Here is a 24,657-nt window from a genome sequence, read left to right on the forward strand (position 1 = left end):
TTCCCTAGTCCAATGTTAAAACTATGGTTAAGAATCTCAAACACTGGTAGTTTGGATTAATAAGAATAGAAACCTTTTGCAATGTGATTGTTCTTTGGTAGGAGTTCTATCCTAAGTAGTCAATTTTCACTAAATACTTAGAGATGAATACTTTGATAGGATAAAAGATTAAGTGACTTAGTTATAGTCACCTCCACATTAGTAAAACCCAAAGGAGGAATCAAACACAGAGGTCTCTGAGCTGATCCAACATTATTTCATCTCTATTTAGTAGTGCCTCTATAGACCAAACAAACCCTTTGTGTTAACACATTATTTTTTTTTAATTTATTATTTTTAAATTGTGTGTCTTTGTGTAGGTATGGATATGTACTCATGAGTTCATGTGCCCACAGAGGTCAGGGGAATCAGATCCCCCTGGAGCTGGAGTTACAGGTGATTGTGAGCATCCCAATGTGGGTGCTGGGAACCAAACTAGGCTACTTTGCAAGAGCCCCAAGTATACTCTTTATTCAGACAGGTTATTGTAAAATAACTATGAATTTTTAAATTTAGTTAATGCCAGCCAATAAAGGTAGCTGTGATACTTTTCAATAAAGTGTGTTATCATGTAGAATATCATGTATATATACTGTAAGTTCAGAGGTTATTGTAATAAATATAAATGTATACAAGGATTTTTATTGGCTTTTGGAGACAGGATCTTTTTATGTAACCCAAGGTGGCCCCAAACTCAGGGATCTGTCTGCCTCTGTTTCCTAAGTGCTAGAATTAAAGATGTGTGCCACCACATCTGGCTTATGTGAAGATTTGTAAATGATAGCATTGAGTTGTCATCTATAAAGAGATTCTTTTAGAGTATAAATAATCCTGGTTATTTGAGTCTAAGAATTTGAGACCGGCCTATGAATTATAGCAAGCATATCATAATAGATAAAATTGTAAAATATCTTAAAATCCTTATGAACTGCCAGAACCTATATCACCTGACTCCCCATTAGTCCCTCTCTGCCTCTGCTCCTCCTCTTCCACTTACCTGGCCATCTTCTAGATACCAAGTAGTTTTTTTTCTTGGAGCCTTTGTATCTACAAATCACTCCCTTTGAACTACTCACATCTCTGGATTGTTTAATTTTAAGACAACAACATAGCAATACAGGCTTTTATTTTTTGTGTTCAAAATATCCAGATACAGTATTTCCAAAAATAGAGCAGTTGCCCATTCAAATCCGCAGATATTCATTCCTTCATTCAACCAATTGCCAATCAAAAATATTCAGAAATATTCTATCTACAGATATTTCCCCCTTTTATTACTCTTTGAACAGTACAGTATAACAACTGCTTAGGTAGCCTTGCATTGCATTAGGGGTTGTAAGTCATCTGGGAATGATCTAAAGTAATAGAGTATGTTCATGGGTTATGTGCAAACTCTACACTACTTTATATAAAAACATGAGAACCTAGAGATGGAAGTGTCTATGGGCAGGCAAGAACCAGTCCTCTGTGGATCATAGGTGGGGGTGAGTGACTGTACTATTCCATAGTTTCTAGAACCCTAGCTTCTACCTCATTGCTTTGCCGTGTGTGGCTTACTTTCTCAGTCATTTCACAATCCAACATAGATACAGAGATTCTGGTCCTCAAGTTTGCAATCTAAACAAGGGGAAAGAGGAAGTGCAAAGAACAGTCTGGGTACTTAAGTGATCTTAGCAGTCAGTTTACTACATTTGTAATGAGCTAATAGCCAAGCAGCTGGGCATGCCTGTGAGGTATTTTCTTGATTGGATTATCTGAGGTGGGGATTAGTCAGATTTAGTCACCTTAAATCTGGGCCACATCTTCACATGGAAGAAGGAAGTTTGTGCTCTTTGTTTGCTCGCCCTCCCTCTTGCTGGCAAGTTCTTCTAACCTGTTGCAGAGGCATTTTTCACTGTTATTAGAACCCATTCCTTCACGATTCCAATGTAGACTGAAGACCAGTAGTTCTCTAAGCAGACTCTGGCACTCCAGCCCCAGATGGAACTACTGAGATAACTAATCTTGTAGACTAAACAACTCCTGGATTCTTGACCTTTCCACTGCGAGATGGCCATTGATAGATTACTGAGAACATAGCTTGTAAGCCACTCCAATAATCATTTTATATATATTGAGTCTGTTCATTTAAGGGAACCCTGACTAATACATTATGAAATAACAGATAAAGGAATAGACGTGACATTTGTCTACTGCCTTCATGTCAGCCTTAATAGTATTCTAATAAGGTATTCTTTTTAGCCAAAGTTGTTTTCTATTAGCTCATTAGTGAAAATGTTGAGTTTAATCTTTTGTACTACCTATCATTGGCAATATAACCCCCACTCCTTCTTTTGAAAGTAAAACTAATTGTACAACCCAATACATAAAAAAGAAACCCTATAATTACTGACATAAATACTATTTTTCTTATACCATTAGGATGACCAGCCCAGGGGTGGCACCACCCACACTAGGCTGGGTCCTTCCACAACCAACAATCAAGAAAATTACACAGACATGCCTTCTGTCCAGTCTGATGGAGGCATTTTCTCAATTCAGATTCTCTTCTAGGCAATTCTAGTTTGTATCTGGTTGACAAAAATCAAAGTAACACAATATATAAATATATTTGCTTGAACACACACACACACATACACACACACGTTGTTCTTGGTTTAGGGGAATTTTTTTTTTTTTTTTTGGTTTTTCGAGACAGGGTTTCTCTGTAGCTTTGTGCCTTTCCTGGAACTCACTTGGTAGCCCAGGCTGGCCTTGAACTCACAGAGATCCACCTGGCTCTGCCTCCTGAGTGCTGGGATTAAAGGCGTGTGCCACCACGCCCAGTGGTTTAGGGGAAATATTATGCTACAAGTTGTTTATCCTACATTTTATTTGAATATATTCTCCCAGTCTGTGGTTTGTGTTTTCACTTTCAGAATGTTTAACATATATTTATAAATGATATGCACACAAAGAGTCTGTGATGTTCCTGAAGCCTCTATGTAGTGTCTTGGGATTATTATGCCACAATGGGAGGTCCACTACAAATGACAATTGATTTCACTGACATTTAAACTAAACAAAACAAGTAATGCATCTTTGGCAAAAACATGTAGAGGAGAGTTGGAAAGGGCCTGAATGACCTAATGCCCTTCTAACTTTGTGATAATTCCTTGCATGTTTGAATGGTTTGGTTGTAATTCCTATACATATAGTTTTATGGAGCACAGGAAATGCAACTTAAAACCAAAGCAAACCACGGAGATCTAGTTAATTCGTGCAGGGAAGAAATGTTAAAAAAAAAATCAACTATTACTCAGAATACTAGGCATTTATTTGCTGGCTCAAGATAAAAAGATTCAGATGTCAAAGAGAATGAAGAGCTTTGAACTCTAAAAATAAGTGCGATAATAAAAATTCACCTACAACTTGTTTAAACACACACACACACACACACACACACACACACACACACACACAACAAGAAGCCAACAATATCAAGCATTAGTTCCTGCATTTAGAGGAATGGTAATGTGCACACCAGCTACAATGTGACTGCATACTTACCATCACCCCAAGCCTCCTTTCCATTTGTGATTCGTGTATTTTGTTTGTTTGTTTAAATGACTTCTTGGTTTCATTTGAGCAGCTACTGTGAAGCTAAAGAATAATTCATACTTTCATAAGGGAAACAAATAAAGAAGCAGCTAAAAATAAAATTGGGAACAGCCACCATAACATTTTATGTTAGTACACCTGTAAGTGTAAACGTAATGCCATGAGATCAAAAGCCTTTTGAGATAAATGTAACTGGTAACCCTTTGCCTAGATTGACTAAGAAAAATAAAAAGATAGAAATTGCTAAAATGAGAAATCAAAATGGGCACATGGCTGCAGATTTTACAGAAATAAGAAGAGTAGGGGACTTAGAAGATGGTGGACAGCACCTAGTTATGCCCTGCCAGAGTCTCCAAAAATGAAGAAGGGAAAGCTAAGTGGTGGCTGCCGGAAGAGGTGGGTGATTACTTTACTTCCAGCTTAAATAGCAAAGTAAAGCAGAATTTTACAAAGCAGGAGAGAGAGCCCAGAATCCATCCAGGGTTTGGCTTGGAGAGCTTCCCACTTCCTGTGAGAAAGAAGGCTGACAGAAGACATAGAGGGTCACAGGGCCTTTGGGTATTTGAACTGTATGTTCAGCAGTCAACAGTTTAGAGAGGTGGTGGGAAACAGAAGCACAAAGACATTAGCAGCATCGTCAGAAGGAAATGCCCAGGAAACCCCCTCTTTTCAGCAGTGGATGCTCAACACTTTCTGGACAGCCCTGAGATGCCACTGTGAACAGATTCCTGCTTCACTGGAGCTTGGCAGCCTGAGACCATTTGAGTCTGACTTGAACACTCACACTAAGTGTCCTGTGACTATATACCAAAACCTGACCAACAGGATATTGCGAGAGTGGGTGTACTAGTTCCTTAACATTGCTGTGATAAAACACCATGAACAAAAGTAGCTTTAGGAAGAAAGGCTTTATTATTGCTTACTGTTCCAGAGGGATAGAATCCATCATGGTGGGTAGGGAACAGCAAGAAGATTGCATTTTTTCCCACACCCAAGAAACAGATAAAAGTTAGTAGGATAAGGCCATAAACCCATAAAGCCTTTCCCCAGAGATGTTCTTCCTTTAACAAGGCTTCCCCTCCTGCAGGCTTCATGACCTCCCCAACATTACCACTAACTGGAGAGCAAGTGTCTAAAAACACAGGCCTCGGGGACATTTCTCATTCAAGCTACAATATTGGAAACGTAGCTTTGACTCAGAACTACTCTGTACTCAGCAAGCACCAAAGTGAGTCTTTAAAGGAACTTTCCAAGGCTCCAAGCACAGCATCCGAGCACAGAAAGTATCACTCCAAGGCAGGGCAGCATTTACCGCCTGTCTCCTGAGAGGCCGCCCAGAGGTGTGCACAGTATTTAGGACTCTGCTTGTGAAGCCCCATCACCTGCCCAGACCACGTCTGTCACCCAGTCTCTGGGGGAAAAAAAAAAAAAGCCCTGAGGTGAGAAGAAGACCCCCAATTGCAACTACTGTACCCTGAGAACAGCACTCCAGTTTTCTGGCAGTTTTAGGGAGCTATCCTGGTGACCCCAACCCCAGTATAACTGAGAAAAATGATGCTTCAACCCTACCACTTAATCCCTCTTGAACAGTAGAAATAGTTCCACTGAAACAATAAAGGGGATGTAGTGTTTGTTTTTTTTTAAAGTCAACAGACACCCTAACCTCAGACCTGTCAGCCCCAACACAACATGAAAAACTAAGAACACGGCTCTTCCAAAAATTGCCAGTCCCCCAGTAATGATGCTGAATGAGCTTTGATTCAATGAGATTGAAGACAAAGAATTCAGTAATTTTTTGTTCAAATAAATGAAAGAGAGCATAAGTGAACTGATTTTAAGAGAACAAAACAAGCAGCTGAATGAAAAAAAATAAGTCAATACATGATATGAAAATGTAATTCAATAGAGAGACAGAAATACTGAAGAAAATAAACTGAAATTTCAACAAGTTAAAATAAAATGCTGAGTGGAAAGCCACATCAGTTGAATGGATGAAATGAATCATGGGGAGAAGAGAGTATTGGGGCTTGAAGACATAGGAGAGGAATTGAAACACTCAGTCAATAAAAAAAATTTTAATAAAAATGTGTGAATGAAATATGTGAGATGCATGATACACTATGAAAAGACCAAATTTTATGAGCTATGGACATAGAAGAAGTTCATGACAAAGGTATAGAAAACATTTAAAATAAAACCTTAGGCATTTAGAACACCCAATGGAAAAAATCCTCCTCATATTATAGTTAAAACACTAGAATGGGAAAGTATAGTGAAAGGTATAAGAGAGAAACACCAAGTAACAAATAGAGGTGGGTCCATCTCAATAACAGCTGATCACTCAACAGAAAGTTTTAAACCGGAAGGTGCTTGTGAAATAGATCAGTAGGTAAGGGTGCCTACCATCAGGTGTGACAACCAGGGTTTCATCCCTGGGACCTACCTGGTAGACAGAGATAACTAACTTCCACACGTTGTCTTCTGACCTCCACATGAGAGTATGGCACACACAAACCATGGCATGTCCCTATATGCACACATATACAGACAAAACAAACATCTGGGATGGCAGGACAGTGGGAGAAACAGTACAAGATGTACAGTCAGATTTGCCTTAACACAATGATAGTGGGTGACTTCAATGTTGCTAATTTCCAGCTTATTCTAGGGGGGAAAACTAAATACCTGGGTTAAATAACATCATATATTAAATAGACCTAGCAGGCATATATTGAACACTTCATCAAGAAGTAGAGAATATACATTCTTTTCAGCAACCATGGAACTTTCTCTACACACAAAGCAAGTCTCAAGAAACATAGGAACATTGAAATAATTTTTTGTATTATATCTGACCCCAATGGACTAAAGATAGAAATCAAATAATCAGAAAATACACACAAACTCATGGACATCCATCAGCATACTATTAGATAATGAATAGGTCATTGAAAAAATTTAAAAGTTCTCAAATTCAATGCAAGTGAAAACCCAACATATCAAAATCCATGGCAACAATAAAAGTAATCTTAAGAGGGAAGTTGATACCCATGAGTTACTACATTAAAAAATATAGAGACCACAAATGCATAGCAACCCTTGGAGCCTTGGAAAAGCTAGAACAAGCCAAATCTGATAGCTATAGATAAAGAGAGATAATTGTGATCAGGATAGGAGTTAATAAATAGAAATAAAATAAAACAAAACAAAAATAAAGGATCAATGAAAGGAAGATTTGATTCTTTGAAAAGACAAGACAAATCCTTAGTTAACTAATCAAGAGAAAGAAAAAGATGCAAATTAGTATTAGAGATTAAAAAGGGAGACATTTTGACAGGCCAATGGAATTTATAAAGTCATTGGGACATACATGTAAAATTTATATTTTGATTAATTGGAAAAGCCTAAAAGGAATGGATGAAATTCTATATACATATGACCTACCAATATTAAATCAAGATTAGATAAGCAACTAAAACAGGTCTATGAATAATGGAACCAAAGTAATCCACCTAAAAAATGACTAGGCCTAGATGCTGAAAAATGTTCAAATTAGTACTAACATTAACCTTCAAGCTACCCCATAAACTAGAAATGGGAGGAATGCTACCAAAATCCTAAAAACAAACAAACAAACAAACCAAAGCCAAGGTAAGCCAGTACAACTCTAATACCCAAACCAGATAAAATACACACCACACACATCACCAACAAAGATAATTGAAAGTCAATCTCTCTGGTTAATACAAATACAAAATTTCCCAGAATACTCGGAAACTGAATTTAAAGACACATCAAGATGCATGAGAACCAATACATTTAAGAGAGAAATTTCCCAGTCATCTCAATAGATGCATAGAAGGCCTTTGAAAAAAGTCTGATATCCCTTAATGAGAAAAAAATCTTGAAGAGATAAAAGAGGGAACAAATCTCAATTTAATGAAGGGCATAAACAACAAACCTATGCTCATATTATACTAAACAAAGAAAAACCTCAGAGCTACCCACCTCTCCTACTCTTCTTCAACATAGTGCTTACTGTCTTAGAGGACTAAGACAAGAGACGCACACACAAGGGACACTAACAGCAAAGTGTGATGGTTGGTGTCAATTGTCACAGAATCTGGAATCCCCTGAGATTCGGCCCCTGACACGTCTGAGGGATTACCTTGAGTGTGTTAATTGACGCGGGAAGACCCATATTGACCATGGACCGGACAATTCCCTTGGCAGGGGATCTTGGACCACACAAGACAGGAAAGGGGAGGTGAGCACTAAGAAGCATTTATAGCTCTGTTTCTTGAGGATGGATGCAAATGTATGTGAGCAGCTACTTTGAGCTTTGCTGCCTTGATTTTCCTGCCACGAAGGACAGTACCTTGAATTATGAGGAGGACTTTTCTCCTTTAAGCTGTTTTTGTCAGAGTATTTTATCACAGCAACAAGAACAGAAACTAAGACAGAGAAGAAGAATTCAAAGTCTCCTCACTTGTAGACAACGTGACTCTGTAACTAAGAGATACTGATGACTCTGCCCAGGTAACTCTTGGAGCTGAAGAACACTTTCAGCAAACTGTCAGGATACAAACATAAAAGACAAAATCAGTAGCTTTTCTATATCCTAATACAAACATTTTGAGATAGCGCTCAGGAAAACAGGCCTACTCAAAATTGCCTCAACCAGCAACACCCTAACAAACTGAACACCCGGTTATAAACATAATAAAGGAAAAATACCTTTAAAACAAAACAGAAAGAAACTGAAGAAGACACTTGAATATGTCTTCCTCATGTTCATGAACTGGAAGGATGAATATTCTGAAAATAGTCATCTTATCAAAAACACTGTATAGATTCAGTGCTATCCCAATCAAAGTGCCATTTCCATCCTTCATATAAATAGAAAAGAAATCTTGAAATTCATTTGGAAGCACAGAAGACCTTGGATAGCCTAAACAATCCTGAACAACAACAATAAAATATGCCCAATTTCTTGTTTGTACTGCAGAGCCATTACTATTTAAAATCAACTGTCAAAGATTAAATTAAATTAAAAAAAAAACACCAATGAATCTTTCTTAAATTGTTCCAAAAATTGTAAAGGAAGAAATTCTTTTTATTGTATGAAGCCAGAATTACCCTGATGCCAAAACTAGACAAGAATGTATGAAAGAGAACCATAGAGAAATGTCTTTTAAAATTTTTTTTTTAGTTTATTCTATGTGTCTTTTACATTGTGTATCTTGGTCCCATTCATTTCCCCATCCCTTCTCATCCACCCTCCACCCCTGCACACCACCCAAATAAAACAAATTTAAGAGAAAAAAAGGAAAGAAAAAATAAAAAGGAAAAAAAAACTTAAAAATCTCATCATGGAAGTTGCAGCATGACACTGTGAATCACACCATGTACCCCTTTGTCCTTATATCTTTGCTTGCAAGTGTGCAGAGTCATTGGTCTGATTCGAAGCCTCTGGTTTCTACTGCTCTATTGATGCTGGGCCCTTGCTTGGGCTCCTCCTGGATACCTTGTTGTTGCCCTGTGTTGTGGAGATCCTGGAGCTTTAGATTTGTGGGTCAGGTCCCTTCACATGCTCTAGCAGTTCATAGATGGAGTGGATGATGGAGTGGGTCAACTCATATCCTTGGGTCTGGGCCTGGGCTATTGTAGGGTTGGTCCACCAGAAGTGAAATGGGGACAGCTCTCCCATCCTTACAGCTATGTGGCTGACTCACCCACACTTGCATTACTAGGGTTGGCTCTCCCATGCTTATGATCACAGGGCCAAGAGCAATGTCTTTTATAAACATAACATAACCCCTTTATAACATAACAGCAAATCAAATTCAGCAACATATTAAAAGGATCATACAAAGTGACCAGGTGGCAGTTAACTATAGAATGGGAGAATAGTATTTCTGTCTGCTTGCTTATTTTGACAAAGGTAGAAGAATACATCCAGAATTCATATGAATATAAAGGACTTTGAATAGCTAATACAGTGTTAAAACAAGAAAAAAAATGACTATCTCAAACTTTTTATTTCAAAGCCATCATAACCCAAAGAAAATGAACTTAATGGACCAATATTTTTGCTTCTCATTTCCAGAGCTTTTTATTACAAGTTCTTCTGCTTAACTTTTTTTTGGACTAGTATTCCTTTCTAGTGTGGCCAAGAATATTTGCTATCATTTGACATGCTTTGTACTGTTTGTGTGGTGTTAAGACTCAAATCCACAGTCTCCCACAAACTAGGCAAGTGCTCTACCACTGAGATTTATTACTTTAAACACAGACAAACCATGGAAGACAGAAGAACCTGGTGGTGACACTATGGAGATTCAACCATAAAGAAAATTATAGTTTCACTTAGATAAATGATAAGTCTATTTTCTTAGGCAGCCAGAACAAAATAGCATAGACTGGTTAAAAAAATGGTAGGAATTTATATTCTCAAAGTTTTAGTCTTAAAGTTCAAAATCAATGTGGTTAGATCCAGTGTCTCTTATTTGCTTGCACACGACCATCTGTGTTTTATCATCACATGATCTTTTTGTGTGCAAGCATCACTGCACGCATTACTGGTGTCTTTGTGAGTCCAAATTTCCTCTTGTAAGGACCCAAGTCAATTTGGATTAAGACACATACTAAAGACCTCCTTTTATGTTAACCATTTCTTCAAAGACCCTCTCTCTAAATATAGTTACACCCTAAGGTACTGGAGTTGGCACTTAACAATGGAAATTGTGAGGCACATAGTTAAGCTTATGACTAATTGCAAGAACATGATAGAGTATGGGGGGATCCTGTCAACCAAGAGTTTAAGAGATCTCAGGAATAATGTAATGTGGACAATGATTTGAAAACACTGAACAGTATGAGACATCATTGAAATGTGAGTGACTGAATATTTCATGAAATTAAGGAAATATCAGGCCGGAGGTGCAGCCCTTGTCTGATATACATGAGACACCAGTTAACCACCTTCTTTGTTGTTTAAATGTGGTGCTAGTGTTACTAGACCTTTTAGGGTACAGTTGCTGCTGCTTGGGCTCAATGGACCAATTAAAGAGACAAGTAATAGGAAAAGCAGACACAGAGATACTCAAGGTGGCCGCACTGGGAAGAGAGCAAAATAAAGATGCCCAGTGCCACCCCTCCTAATTCCATCTGTGAAGCCCTGACCTGAGGTCTAGTTTAAGTGGAGGGCAATGGGTGTGGATAAGTAATCAGTCTTGGTCAAGGTGCAATCCTGCCTGTCATTGACCCATCACTGTCTTGGCTCCTGGTTTCCGGCTTGTCCTGAAAGTTGTTTGTACTGTGTGAGTTCCCATTTCTAAGACACAGGATTCTCCTTTGGCTAGCACCAGGGCCTAACTCTTTCCTTTCCCAGCATGAGACTCCTGGGGAAAGCTCCAGTGCCTTGGAGACTGGCAGCCAGAGAGGGTGTTTTAATTGCCTTTCTGTTTCTGTGGTAAAATACCATGACCAAAGATATCTTTTAGAAGAGTTCATTTGGGCTTAGTGTTCCAGAGGGATAAGAGTCCATCATGGTGGGAAGTCATAGCAATGGCAGGCATGGTGGCCTGAGCAGGAGGATGACAGGTCACATACCATCCACAGGCATGAAGCAGAGAGAATGGTCTAGAAGTGGCATGAGGCTTTCAGCTTCCAAAGCTGACCTCTAGTGAGACATACTTCCTCTAGTAATGCCATACATCCCAGAGCTCCCCAAGCAGCATCACTAACTAACGACCAAGTGTTCAAGTGTCTGAGCTTATGGGTGACATTTGACATTTACATTTCCACAGAAAGGGCACAAGCGTTTCTTTTTAGAATGTCTTCAGTCTTGCCAGGATGATTACATTAGCATTGGGAGTTTGCTTGGAAGATACAGTCATAGATATAGCTGAAATTATTTGTGAATTTCAAATTAGTTCTTCAAAATATGTTTCAAAAACAGTTTATGAGAATGCGGGAATGTAACACGAATTGCTAAATGGTCTGAAAGATCAGAGAAACAGAATGAACCAGCTACGTTCTTACCTCTGCGAAATCCTCAGCCTCAAGAGACCGAGTTCCTGTTTCCTCACGCCTTATATACATTTCTGTGTCCTGCCATATTACTTCCTGGGATTAAAGGCATGTGTCCTTCCCAAGCAAAGACAAGAGCTCTTGAGTGCTGGAATTAAAGGGGTGTGCTACAAAATCTGGCTCTGTTCCCAGTGCGGTCTTGAACTCACAGAGACCCAGACCGATCTCTGCCTCCCGAGTGATAGGATTAAGGGTGTGTGCTACCACTGCGTGGCCTCTATGTCTAATTTAGTGGCTGGCTCTTTGATCCCCAGACAAGCTTTATTGGGGTACACAATGTATTACCACCGGGGAAGGAAAGGGAGTCTCAGTGAAACAAAGATTGGCCACTAGTTGATGATATAAGTAAAGTGGTTCTGCATTCTATTCTCTTTACTCTTGGGGGTTTTCACAATAAGGAAAAATGAAAATGACAGCAGATATATCATCAGTACTCCCCTCCCCACCCTCTCTTAGCTCTCCGACCTGTGTCAGCCCCTCTCCTCCCTACAGGTTGCTTTCCCATACTCTTGTTGTTTAGTTTTATTTTCTATCCCACTGAGTTTAACCAGGGGCATCTGCCTGACCATGGACCCAGAGCAGTCCAGTGGAGGCTGGTGTGTTCACCAGTGGGCACACGTCTGACAGTAATGGCTCTCGCCCTCAGAATTCTTTAATAGCCAGTGAAGAATTTTTATAGTTTTAACTTACATTCCAAGTTAGTGGACTCTAAAATGGTGAGCTTGAAGGGTCTTATATTAGCCATTTAAAGGGCAGGAATGAGAGATCATTTCAGTCTGTGGAAGACTCAACCTGGGCCAGAGAAATGGCTCAGTGGGTAAAGGTGAATGCCACACAGCCTAATAACCTGAGTTCAGCGCAGGGTAAGCACATAGTGCAAGAGAACCAATCCCTCAGCTGACCTTCCCAGACTCACTGCAGCAAGCACACAGCCACATACACATACAAAAAACAAATGGGATTTGAATTTTTTCTTTAAAAAGGCTCAACCTGCTTTGAAAGGCTTTTGTTGTTGTTGTTGTTGTGGGGTGGAGGAGGGAAAGAGTCTCACAGAGGAAGAAATAGCAGCCAGCCTAGAGGATAGGAGGTGGCCCAAGTTGTCAGTCCATAAGGTCATATGAACCTCATGAAATCAAAGGGAACTCAATTCTGCCAGTGCTTGGAATCTATTTGGGAGCAGCTGATTCAGATAAGAACCTTGAGCAGACAGTCTGGCTGGCTGATGCTTCCAGTTGGCCTTATGGTACCCTGAGCAGAGCCTAAACTATTGTGAAATCCTGGTTGCCAGACCCAAAAGATGGTAAGTGTAGCAAGATAACAATCTTTTTTTGAAAATAGAAAACAAAAACACTTGCCTTCCATTTCTGTAATCCAAGTTCTGGGTTCAAATCTGGGACCCTGTCAAATTTGAAATGTCAGCAATAAACCCTGTGACTTAGCCTTCTACCTGAGCTCCTCAGCCTTCCCTGGACCCTCCATATGAAAACAGACTACCTTCCTTATCCAGTTCCCTTGCTCTGTTCCTCTCTGGCCTTACCTATGAGTAGAACCATATTATCTCAGGGTTTCTCCTGTTGGGAATAAAAATGCCAATGCCAACAACAATTTAGGGAGGAAAAGTTTCATTCAGCTCATCCTTTCTCAGCAAGGTCTGTCAGCAAGGAAGTCAGGGCAAGAACTCAAGGAAGGACAGGACTGGATGCAGGCCTGAAGAAGCAAAGACCATGGAGGAGTGCTGCGTTCCGGCTTATTCCCCATGACTTGCTCAGCCTGCTTTCTTCTACCAACCAAGATCACTTGCCCAGGGGTGGTGACACCCACGGTGATCTCCAACCTCAACCATCAATCAAGAAAGCGCTCCACATGTTTTCCCACAGACTAATCTGGTGGGAGCATTTTCTCAATTGAAACTCCCTTTTCCCAAATGACTTTAGCGTGTCAAGTGGGCCTAAAACTGGTCAGCATGCACATCTTAGAGTTGATTCAATCCTCTCTATCTTCACATCTCTGTGATAGGGAAATCTGTGCTGCTCATTGTCGTTTTTCATGCCTTTGTGCTTACGGAGTTCAGTACTACCCCCCCCCACCCCCCACCCCCCCCCCCCCCCCCCCCCCCCCGCTCTGTGGTCTTTTCTATGTCCTTTACTAGTGTTAAAAGGAAAACTTTTGTTCTCAGCCAGTTTAGTTCTCAGACTATAATGTTTGGTTAAAGAGTCTCTCACTCAGGGAGATGTGGTTAATCCCCTTCCTGGCATGGATGTCCTCCTGAGAAGTTTATGACATTATTCCCAGGAGGCTTTGCTTTCTGTCGGATAGGAGAAGCTCCAAAATGGCCTTTCTATCTCAACTTTATCTCAAATGTTTTCAGTTAAGGTAACCTTCCTCCGAATTCAGCGAGAATAGGGGGTTCTCATGTTTGCAAACCTTTCTAATTTCTTAGGGCCTTGTGATAGGCAGAATTATGCCCTCCCAAGATGTCCATGTCTTACTCCCCAGAGAGTCTGTGTGTTAGCCTACATAGTGAGGGGGGTGCAGTTACAGGCGAGTTTAAGGCTGTCTATCACAGTGGAAGAGGGTGATAGATAAAGAGGGACAGCTGTGAAACAGGAGCAGAGGGTTGCTGTGTTACCAGTTTGAAGATGGAGGAATGAGCCACGACCAAGGACTACAAGCAACCTCTACAAGCTGGAAACAGTTCTAGGAAGGAACAAACACATTGACAGCTTTATCCTAGTCTGAAAGATTGCTCCACAATGGGCTTATGAGTTACAGATATGCAAGATGATAATATCGTGTTGCTTTAAGTCACCAGGTTTATGGTCAGAGCAGAAACAGAAAACAAATTTAGGTCCATTCTAACATTCATTATTTTCCCTTTTTGGTTTGCTGTTGTTTGGGGGTTTTTGTTTGTCTGTTTGTTTTGAGACAAAGTCTTCTGCATAATCCTGGCTATCCTGGAACTCACTATGTAGACCAGGCTGGCCTTGAGCCCAGAGATACTTTGCCTTTCTTTGCCTCCCTAGTGCTGAATTAAAGGGATGCACCACCACACCCAGCTATTTTCTTTACTCCACCATCTTACCATTCAATGGGAAACAAGCTGTTTTTTTGTTTGTTTTTTTTTTCTCTGTTTCCACCAAACAATAATCAACCTAGATTTCTGTGACCTTAAAGCTATATGGGTTCTATCTAGCAACAAGCAAGCCATGAATGCTACATTAGACATAAGCAAGATTTATTCTAATCAGTGCTAGCTCTGACCTTGGCAACACCATCACACAGATTCCAGAGTTTAAGGCTCAGTCTCCTAGATGGAGTCTACTTCAGATTCAGTTTGGGAGTCCATATCTTTGAAACTTTTGACAGAATGGCTAAAAGTTCCCATGACTCCATTCCAGGTTCTGTTAATTTGTTACAGTGGCTAAGCCAAGTTGAGGAAACGAGTATCTTAAAGATTACACATGAACATCCAAATGAAGAGATACGTATCAAGTGTTATCTGGAAGGATCTGAGGCACAGGGGCTTCTGTCCCTGTGGAGCTGGGGTGCACCACTCATTCAGCACGCAGATGAGTTCTCGATATGATCGACTGTCCTGAAGCTCTCTGGACCATGCCATCTTGCATTTCCATGGAGACTTCATTGCATAGGCTCAACTGAAGCATGAACAACTGTGCGGAAATGTAACTGGGTCAAAAGGGCATGACTCAAAGCTAGTAGTCTAAGATGAGGAGACCAAGCAAGGCCCTCATGCCAGCCTTCTGGGTGCCTTTGTAGCTTGGGATGAGATGGGATTATTTTTCAATTTTTTTTGTGTTTTAGTTCTAGGGGTGCAGATCAATGGGAGAGTATGTTTGTCTAGCATGCATGAGATCCCAGGTTTTATCTCCAGTACTGCAAAATGAAACGAAACCAATGCAAGAAGCCATGTTCCCAATTTGTTAGTCCTTTTTAGAGCTTACAGCAGAAGCTGGCAAAGACATGCACCTAATATGTAATTACTGAAGAAAAGGGGATTTTTCTTTTCCATACTTACTGACAAGACATCAGAAAAAAATATTAGAATTTCTAATAATTAGCACTGTGGGTGTGAAAGGGAGCAGAAAGGGTGTGTGTGTGTGTGTGTGTGTGTGTGTGTAAGAGGGAGACAGGCAGAAACAATGTTGTCTAAGGACCACACGAGCATTACTCTTAAAAAGGAGCCAGACACCATGGATGAAAAGCAAACCACCACACTTTCTGGTAGATGCTTCAACTTCAGGGAAAAGCCTTAGTTACCATCCACTCATTTCAACTTTCTCTTTTCCCTAATTAAAACACTTACCTCGGGCCAGCAGCTGGCTGGCTCAGCAGCTCTTACTATCAAAGCCTAATAACCCGACTTCAATTCCCTGGACCCACATGGTAGAAGGAAAGAATTGACTCCTGTTAGTTGTCCTCTGATCTCTCTATGTGCATTGTAGCACATGTGTATGTACACACACACACACACACACACACACACACACACACACACACATGCAGGCACGCATGTGCACACACATGCACACACTCATACACATAATTTAATTGGAAAAAAGAGAGAAATTCCACACATCGCTAGCTGAGAGTGTGGCTCAGCTGGTAGAGTGCCTGCTCCCAGGCACAGGACCCTGAGTTCTGTTGCCAGTGCCACATAAAACTGGGTGTGGTTAATATCTATAATCTCAACACTTGAAAGGTGAAGGTAAACAATCAGAAGTTCAAAATAATCCTTTACCTATATAGCAGGTTTGAGGCCAGCCTGGGCTATGTCAGACCTGTCTCAAAAAATAAAATAAAAAAAAATATCGTCCCCAAACATAAGGACTTAAATTTTATCTTCACCATGGAAGCAGCCCTCCATGGAGGCAGACATCTGTGAAAGCAGAGAAGTAGTCCCTAAACATTGTCCTCTGATCTCCTTGAAAGTATCCACCTGCCCTCATATCATGCAGTATAAGAGAATTAAACTAGAAAACAAAATACCACTTAACTCTAGGAATAGACAACCTGACTCATTTCCCTTCTATCACAGTTTACGGATAGCCAGCCAGGTGCTGTAGCAGACATATGTAGTCTCAGCTACACAGTAGGCAGAGGGAATAACCCAGTGATAGCAACATTGGTGTGTTAAAGCCCTGGATTTGAGCCTCAGCATCTCTCTCTCTCTCTCTCTCTCTCTCTCTCTCTCTCTGTATGTCTCTTTCTCTGTCTCTGTCTCTTTCTCTGTCTCTGTCTCTTTCTCTGTGTCTCTTTCTGTTTCTCTCTGTCTCTCTCACACACATACATACATAGTTTTTTTTTTCCCTCATTTCATTTCTATTATGTTTTCTAAGCATGCTAATCACTTTTCTGATAGTTAGGGTAATTGGCTTATAAGGAACAAAGGCTCCTGGTTTTAGAGTTTCCAGTCCAAGACTGCTTGGTCTCAGTACCTTTTGCCCTGTTGTGAGATGGCACATATCATGGAAGGGTGTGGTAGAGGAGGGCGTTTTCCTGATGGCATCTGTAAATCAAAGAAACAGGGAGAGCCTAGGTCCCCATAGCCTCTTTGAAGACATGACTTGATAGTCTAAGTGCATTCTGATAGGTCACACATCTTAAAGTTTCCACCTTCCCTTGACAGAACTAAACTGAGGGCCAAGCCTTTAACACGTGGGCCACATTCCTGATCCCACATGGTAGCACTAAGGGAAGTGATATTGCTCTGCTTTTCTTTTTTATAGCTTGACCTCTTGGCCTACTCACACGTTCTGGCATATCTATGACAAACCAAAGAAATATGTTCTGTGAGTCCCAGGATTGCTTCTAGATATACATCCCCTCCACCCCAACCCCACCTGCTCACCTCCCTCCTCCCCCCACCCCCTTTAACAGTGAAACTTCGGGGAGGACTTTTAAATCACCTCCATTGAGACCCGACTTACAAACAAACAAACAAACAAACAAACAAATAAATAAATAAATAAATAAATAAATTTGGCATCACTTAGACCATTATAGAAAACTTTTACCAAGTACATCAGGAGTCTCTGGTAGATATAAATAAAACCATGGGCGCGATATTGTGCACAGAACTGGTCTTTCTGTATTTTATTTTATTTTTTAAGTTGGAGTGACACAGAGGAGAAACACACTTGCATACAAAATTAATGTCCACCCAAATGCTCTCAATCCTGTGAGAAGCTCTACTGGAAACTGGATCCTTGGAAGTCTAGCACAGGCACCTCCACTCCCTTTGGAACATATGGCTGGCATCATGTTGGAATCCTCTGAAACAGAGTGTGGCTGATCGTCTGTATCCTCCTCACAGCATGGAGGCATCCTCTAAGTGCTGGCTGGTTTGTAGCCCCTTTTACAAAGAGCTTGGCCAGTGCTTGAAAATCTCCTTGTAATGTAGGCAGCAGGTGCTCTCCTTGCCTCGACAGGGCTGAGATCGCCTGTAACAAGAATTTCTCAGTTACGATCTGAAGACCAGCATACAGACAATATATATATGATGTATCTGAGGTCATGCTAAAAAAAAGAAAAGGAAAAAAAAAAAAGAAATAATTATAACTATCTTTCTAAAGATGTAGTGATATACGCCAAAGCCCCTCAGTCAATGTGACTGCTTTCATACTTGCTGGTCAGCTCAGTAGCCCTCTTTACAAATAGGTTGGTCAGCATTTGGTAATATTCTTTTGATGTAGATATCAGGTGCTTCCCTTGCCTAACATTTGGTCTTTTGTTTTCTGAGTTAGGCTCCTTTCTGAGTTCTAACCCAGAAAATTAATTTTACCCCTTCCCCGCTCTTTTAAAAATAGTTTAGATTTAATTCTTACTTTATGTGTTTGAATGTTTTGCCTGTATGTATGTATGTATGTATGTATGTATGTATGTATGTATGTATGTGTACCAGGTGCATGTCTGGTGCCCTGAGAGTTCAGAAGAGGATGTCAGGTCCCTTGGCATTATGGATGGCTGTTAGTCACCAAACCCAGATCTATAAGAGCAACAAATGCTCTCAGCCACTGAGTCATCTCTCCAGCCCCTCTCTTTCCAACTCTTATATCCTGGACCTAGAGGAAATCTAAAGTCTGCTTGTTAATAGAGACAGAGCCTGGGCTCTGGCAGCCCTCACAGCCCAGACTTGGCCAATAAGCAATGAAAGAAACAAGTAAGAGTGAAAAGCAAAGAAAAGAAATGTATTCAACGTGTCCACATGGGAAAGATAAAGAAAAAACAGATGTCCTGACCTGTCCCCCAAGTTCCATCTTTGGATTCCTAACATGCAGATTAGATGTGAGTGGAAGGGGGAAGGTAAGCAAAGCTAAGTAGTTCTGGTCAAGTGTAGTCCTGCCCGTCACTGGCCCATCACTGTCTGGGATCTGATAGGGAGAACTGTGGGCAGTCTCTGTCCTCCTCAGGGTTCAGCCTTTTCCTACTCCCAGAATGAGATTCCTGAAGAAATTCCGATTTCTTTGGGGATCATTGTTTCAACAGTCTGACACTCAAAGGGAGTGTCATTAGTGTCACTAGAATATTTCATTCCTGCCAGGATGGTCACATGCTTGCCCTGACATCGGGGGCAACACTCACTGTCTCTGAGTTCTTCCTCTCTCCCATCCAGGGATATGTTGGTGCCCAACGCAGAGCCTGGCTGTTTACTTCTACCTCCAAACAGCAGACTGTTTCCACCTCTCTCCTGAGAGGTGCAGAGCTCTCCAGCTTCTTCTCCTCTAACTCCAATGTTGTCATCCTTGAGCTCCCTCCTGAGACCATTTTTAATTATTTTATTTTATTAACAAGACCAAGACATGAAAAGGTGACCCTGTATCCCAGTGACAAAAACAAAAAATGAAGTGTGTGGACCCAGCCACAGTAGCTATTCATTTCCAAAGGACAGCAACCCTCACACAACTTGTTTCTTAATGAGAACTACATTTTTTCCTGTTTAAAATATTTCACTGCTAATATGACCCTTGTGGAAGTCAATCATGCATTCCTTTTCCTCAAATAAAAATTTTAAAAGTTTCTGAGAATAATTGAAGGGGAAGCAGAGAGCTGACTCAGCAGTTAAAGTGCATACCGTTCTTGCAGAAGACATGAGATCAATTCCCAGCACCCATAGAAGGTTCAAAACCAGCTTCAGGGGGATCAGCTTCTGGAACTCCTCAGACATTGGAGGGAGGCATGTATCCCCCACACCCCCACAAACACATAAATAAAATTAAATTAAAAACATTCCTTAGATATCCAACATCAGTTTGGGATGTACGGTGTGAGCACAAAACAACACAGTGATTAAACAAACAAAAACAAAAAGGACAGAAAAGAAAAACTGCACCTGTATCCTTTAGGGCCTGAGATTAGGGGTGCGCTGTGGGGAACTCCTGCCTTGCTACCGACCCAAGATGAGACTGTTGTTTGGTAGCTCGTCAGGCATTGCCAGGCTTGGAGGCCATTGAAGTCCTCATTGACTTTGAACCAGCCTCCCATTTCCTTGAGTAAGCTAGAGAAGTTAACATCAGCGTTGTCTCTCCTTGGAATTTAAGAGAGCGTATGAAAAGGTGAGGCTTCAGGGTTTTGTTGAGGCCTATTGAGGCAAAGCTATTTCTTCTTGGTCAAAAGAATGGGGCCTTGGGTGAAGACATTCTGATCTGCTCCAAAGATTAGATCATTACATACTACTATCTCCTCCCATAAGAGTTAATCCAAGTGGGCTGGTCAACCGTCGCTCTACTTATCCTAAGCTCTGCCAAGAAGACAGGAGGAATAATTGCTCCCTTAAGGAGACAGTGTACACCAATAGCTTCTCCTAGGGTCTCTTCAAGGACACTTTTCAAGGGTCTTTTCTTTTAGACACTGGCAAAGTCCAAGCATGCCTTTCCAGACACCTTGGGTCTCACTGCATCCCCTCCTTCCACAAGTGTGGCTGCTTGGAAACTACCACAGCAAAAGAGATGGCCTTTTCTCTTCCTCATCCATCTCCTTCCTAGCCACAGATGCCACAGTTTCAGCTTGCCTAACCCATTTGTTTTAATTGTCATATTCCTTGAACTTCCTTGAGTTCTGTTTAATTTATTTCTAAACCAAGGAAACTGAGAACCCCAAAGGGACCCACAATTTTCTTGGTAGCACTGTTAGTAGTTATCCTGGCTAGTTAGAGTCATGGATTGTGAAATTCAAAGAGTTTGTTTGGGCCATTTACTATTTTGAATTAAGAATCTATGCTTTTTAATCCTTAAGCTGGGGTTGGAAAATCAGCTAAAATTAACAAGATACCAGAACCACTGAATGAAACCTTTGCTTTACTGAGACAATGGATGCTTGCTGGTTAGCTGGAGCTAAGAAATTTGTGGTGATTAAGAAGAGACCAGCATCACTGAGGTAAAATCTGCTGGGAAGTGTTTCAGCACCCTGGAGCATGGAAGCTGCCAAGGTTGTACTCAGTGCTGACAGCAGAACTTGGTACTCTAAGTTACCAGGTGGTAGTGGTTTTGAAGGCATGAAAGGCTCCTGGAGAGCAGCTGAGGCTTGACACGGTTTGGCTGGGCTGGAGTTTGGAAAGAGAGCCTGGGAGAAGCTATTGGTAAAGTCCAGTTGCAGCAGAAGAGCAGCATTTGGAGATACCTTGGGACCACTGAGAAGGACGGCAGCAGCCCTAGAGTGGAGAAGACCTGAGGCTATGAGACAAGCTGTGTGAGCTGTGGCAAGCCCTTTGGACAAATCCAGAAGCCCAGGCTTGATTCTTACATGAATCCCAGAAGTCTGGCACTGAGCTTGACATGGTTGGACTTTGTTTTTGTTTTGATCTGTGACTGTGCCTGGTTCTTTCTTATTGGAGTAAGAAAGGACTGAACTTATTTTGTCTTGACAGGAGTCCACAGTTAAGAGACTTTGGATTAAAAAGGAAGCAATGTTTAACTTGTTTGAATTTGTAAATTCTGACTTTTAAGTTTGTAGTATGTTTTATATTGTCACTTATTAATATGAGATCTTGGGGATACAAAAAAGAAAAGAGTATTGTTAAATAGTATTTTATTGGTGTGTCAAGTTCACAATGATTCAACTGTTTTTTTTTTTTTTGTTTGTTTGTTTTTTGTTTTTGTTTTTGTCAACTTGACACAGCTACATTCGTCTGAGAAGACCTTAATCTCAGTTGAGAAAAAGCCTCCACAAGATCTGGCTGTACTGTGTTGACTACCCAAGCTCAAGGGAGGCCTTACCCTCTTTGAGGAGGGGATGGGGATGGGATGAGGGTAGGTGGGGGGGAGGAGCGGGAGAAGGGGAGGGAGGGGGAACAGGGGTTGGTATGTAAAAGGAAAGAAAAAATTTTAATAAAAAATCATTTTAAAAAAGATCTGGCTGTAGGCAAGCCTGTAGGACTTTTTTTTTTTTTTTATTAGTGAGTGATCTCGGAGGGCCCAGCCCATTGCAGATAGGGCCATCCCTGGGCTGGTAGTCCTAGAAACAAACTGAGCAAGCCAGTAAGCAGCAGCCCTCCATGGCCTCTGCATCAGCTCCTGCCTCCAGGTTCCTGCCGTGTTGGAGTTCTTGTCCCAATTGCTTTCAATCATTGACTGTGGTGTGTAAGCTAAGCAAAACGCTTTTCTCCCCAAGATGCGTTCGGTCATGGTGTTGCATCACAGCAACGGAAACCCTAAGACTGAGGCTTAGCTGGTGCTTCTTTTCAGGATTACCTGGATGTAGAAAGTTTCACCATCATGAGAGATGAATTTGGTGTCTTCCAGTTTATATGTCTTTTTTTTTTCTCCCCTAAGGCATTGACCCACCCCATTCTAGTCTTCTGTATATCCACCTAAGAGAAGCCCCCAACTTCTAGCACAGGCCCCTTCCATTCTTGCCAGTTGCCTGATACAGTCCCCAAACAAGAAAGGAATCCAGCCCCTTCCTCTCCTCAGGGGGCCATCTACCCCCATCTCCCTACATCCGGGTGGTGGGGAGGGAGTCCCCACCAAGTCCAGCCTGCCACGACTGCAATCTAGTAATCTGCCTACATTTGCATCCTCAGTATCTTGTGGTTCCTCGAAATTCACAAAGGTGAAGGAAGTAGGAGCATATTTTCCTTCGAGGCCTCTGACCTCAGGGCAGCGGCTCGCCTCCGCCACGACCCGGGCTCTCCGCCTCAGTGGCGCAGGAAGCCCCCCGCCCACGTGTGTCCAGCGGCTCCCGGGGACGAGCCGCTTCACCTGCGCACGACCGGCCGGGCGGTGCAAGCTGACGTCACTGCGGCGGAGCCTCGGGCGCCTTGTGGCAGGCGTGCAGACGCTCCGGGCGGCAGTGTGCAAGCCGGCGTGCGAGCGTGCGGGCGTGCGAGCGAGTCTGGGCGGCGGGGCTGCAGCTCCGCCAGCGACAGCGAGGTGAGCGGCGGGCTGGGACGCCCCGGGAGTGTGCTAGGCGCCGTGCGGCCGAGGGGACCGTGCGGTGCGTTTCTGAAAGTGAGTAGGGCATAGGAAGTGAGGAGTTCAGTCCTTTCTCCAGAAACTTGGGTGGTGCGGTGATAGCGGGTCTGCGGTCCAGGATAAAGTCCAAGCCCTGTTTGCTCCAAATGTTTGGAGACGATCATTGCTCTTGGATGGATGGGTTCAACTTGCCCGGCGAAGAGTCGGTACCACAAGTGGAGGAGAAGTTTTGCAGGGGACAGTCTGTTCTTAACCCCACCCCCGGGGCCTAAAGTTTGTCAGTTTTAGGTGTCTTGTTACTGGGCTCCCTTTCGAATGCTTCTGTGAATAGTTGAGTCTTTTATTGTTGTTGTTATTATTATTATTGTTGTTGTTATTTTTGCCTTTGCTTTACATTTTGCTCTTTGGCATTTCCTATGTGGATGTAATGCATTCCGATTACTCTTTTCCAGTTGTCTCCTTTTATTGTGTTTTCAGGGTAGGGGTCTGTCTGTGATTCCCGGCTTGGCTGGGAACTCGAGCCCAAATAATTCTCCTGCCTCAGCCATTCTAGCACTGGGACTGTTACAGGGCATCATCACACCACACTCTTGATTTTTAATAATTAACTTTAAAAAATTAACCAACCTATTGAAGTAGTTATGGAAATAATACTGGAAGTTTCTGTGGATAGATAAAGTCTTTTATTATTTTCGTCTTTGCTTTTCAGTTATTCACCATTCGCCGGAAAGCTGAGAGAATATCAGATTTTGAGCTCATAGTTAATTTACTTATGAAGACAAAAGAAATATTTAGGGAGTGATATTCAATGGTGGTAGTATACCGGTTGTTTAAAATAGAAATGAGATTGTCAGTGGTGGCACTCACCTTTAGGCAGAGGCAGGTGGATCTCTACGAGTTCAAGGCCAACCTGGTCTACAAAGCGAGTTCCAGGACAGCCAGGGCTGTTACACAGAGAAATTCTGACTAGAAAAAAACAAAAGCAAGCAAACAAACAACCCCAAGTAAATAAATAAATAAAATTAAAATAGAGATGGATGGTTATGGATAGACCAAAATTATTTCTCCAGTGATGATTACTCTTAATGAGTATGATCATTTTCTCAGGAAGAGCAAAGGTAACCTTGGTGAGATTAGACCCTATGGAACATGGGTTGATCCTTGGGATTTGTGACCACTGAGCCTGGGGATATGGCTAGAAATTAGTCTTAGTAGCATCGGGAAATTAAACTGTCCTGTATCGTCAAGTTACCCTGCAGGTTAAAAATTAAATTTGTGGAAAGCAATAACCTTTGTAACTTCTTTCTTGAAGTCACTCTAGGTGAGTGTCTTACAAAAAATGAGGAAGGCTCCCCGAGGGAACCTAACTGTCCTTAAGGGCACCTGTCCTGGTGCCTGGGCCACCGTGATGATACTGCAGGCTGGAGAAAAGAAGGGATGGAAAGAAAGGGACAACAGAGTTATTTTAAAGGAAGAAGAAAATATTTCACTTTGC

General features: G+C 41.6%; 1 protein-coding gene across 4 annotated transcripts in view; it reads left to right on the top strand.

The window, feature by feature from the left end:
• Positions 1-24,657, top strand: part of LOC118580615 (broad substrate specificity ATP-binding cassette transporter ABCG2) — a 101,760-nt gene that overhangs the window by 26,076 nt on the left and 51,027 nt on the right. Inside the window, exon 1 of one of the 4 annotated variants that reach the window (XM_036182462.1) lies at positions 23,031-23,120. The exons of the other annotated variants lie outside the window; for them this stretch is intronic. The gene's annotated coding sequence lies outside the window, so the exon portion shown is untranslated. Of the gene's footprint in view, positions 1-23,030; positions 23,121-24,657 lie in introns of those variants that run through there. 4 annotated transcript variants of the gene reach the window in all.

Source organism: Onychomys torridus, chromosome 3, assembly GCF_903995425.1.
Source record: "Onychomys torridus chromosome 3, mOncTor1.1, whole genome shotgun sequence".
Lineage (NCBI taxonomy): Eukaryota > Metazoa > Chordata > Mammalia > Rodentia > Cricetidae > Onychomys > Onychomys torridus.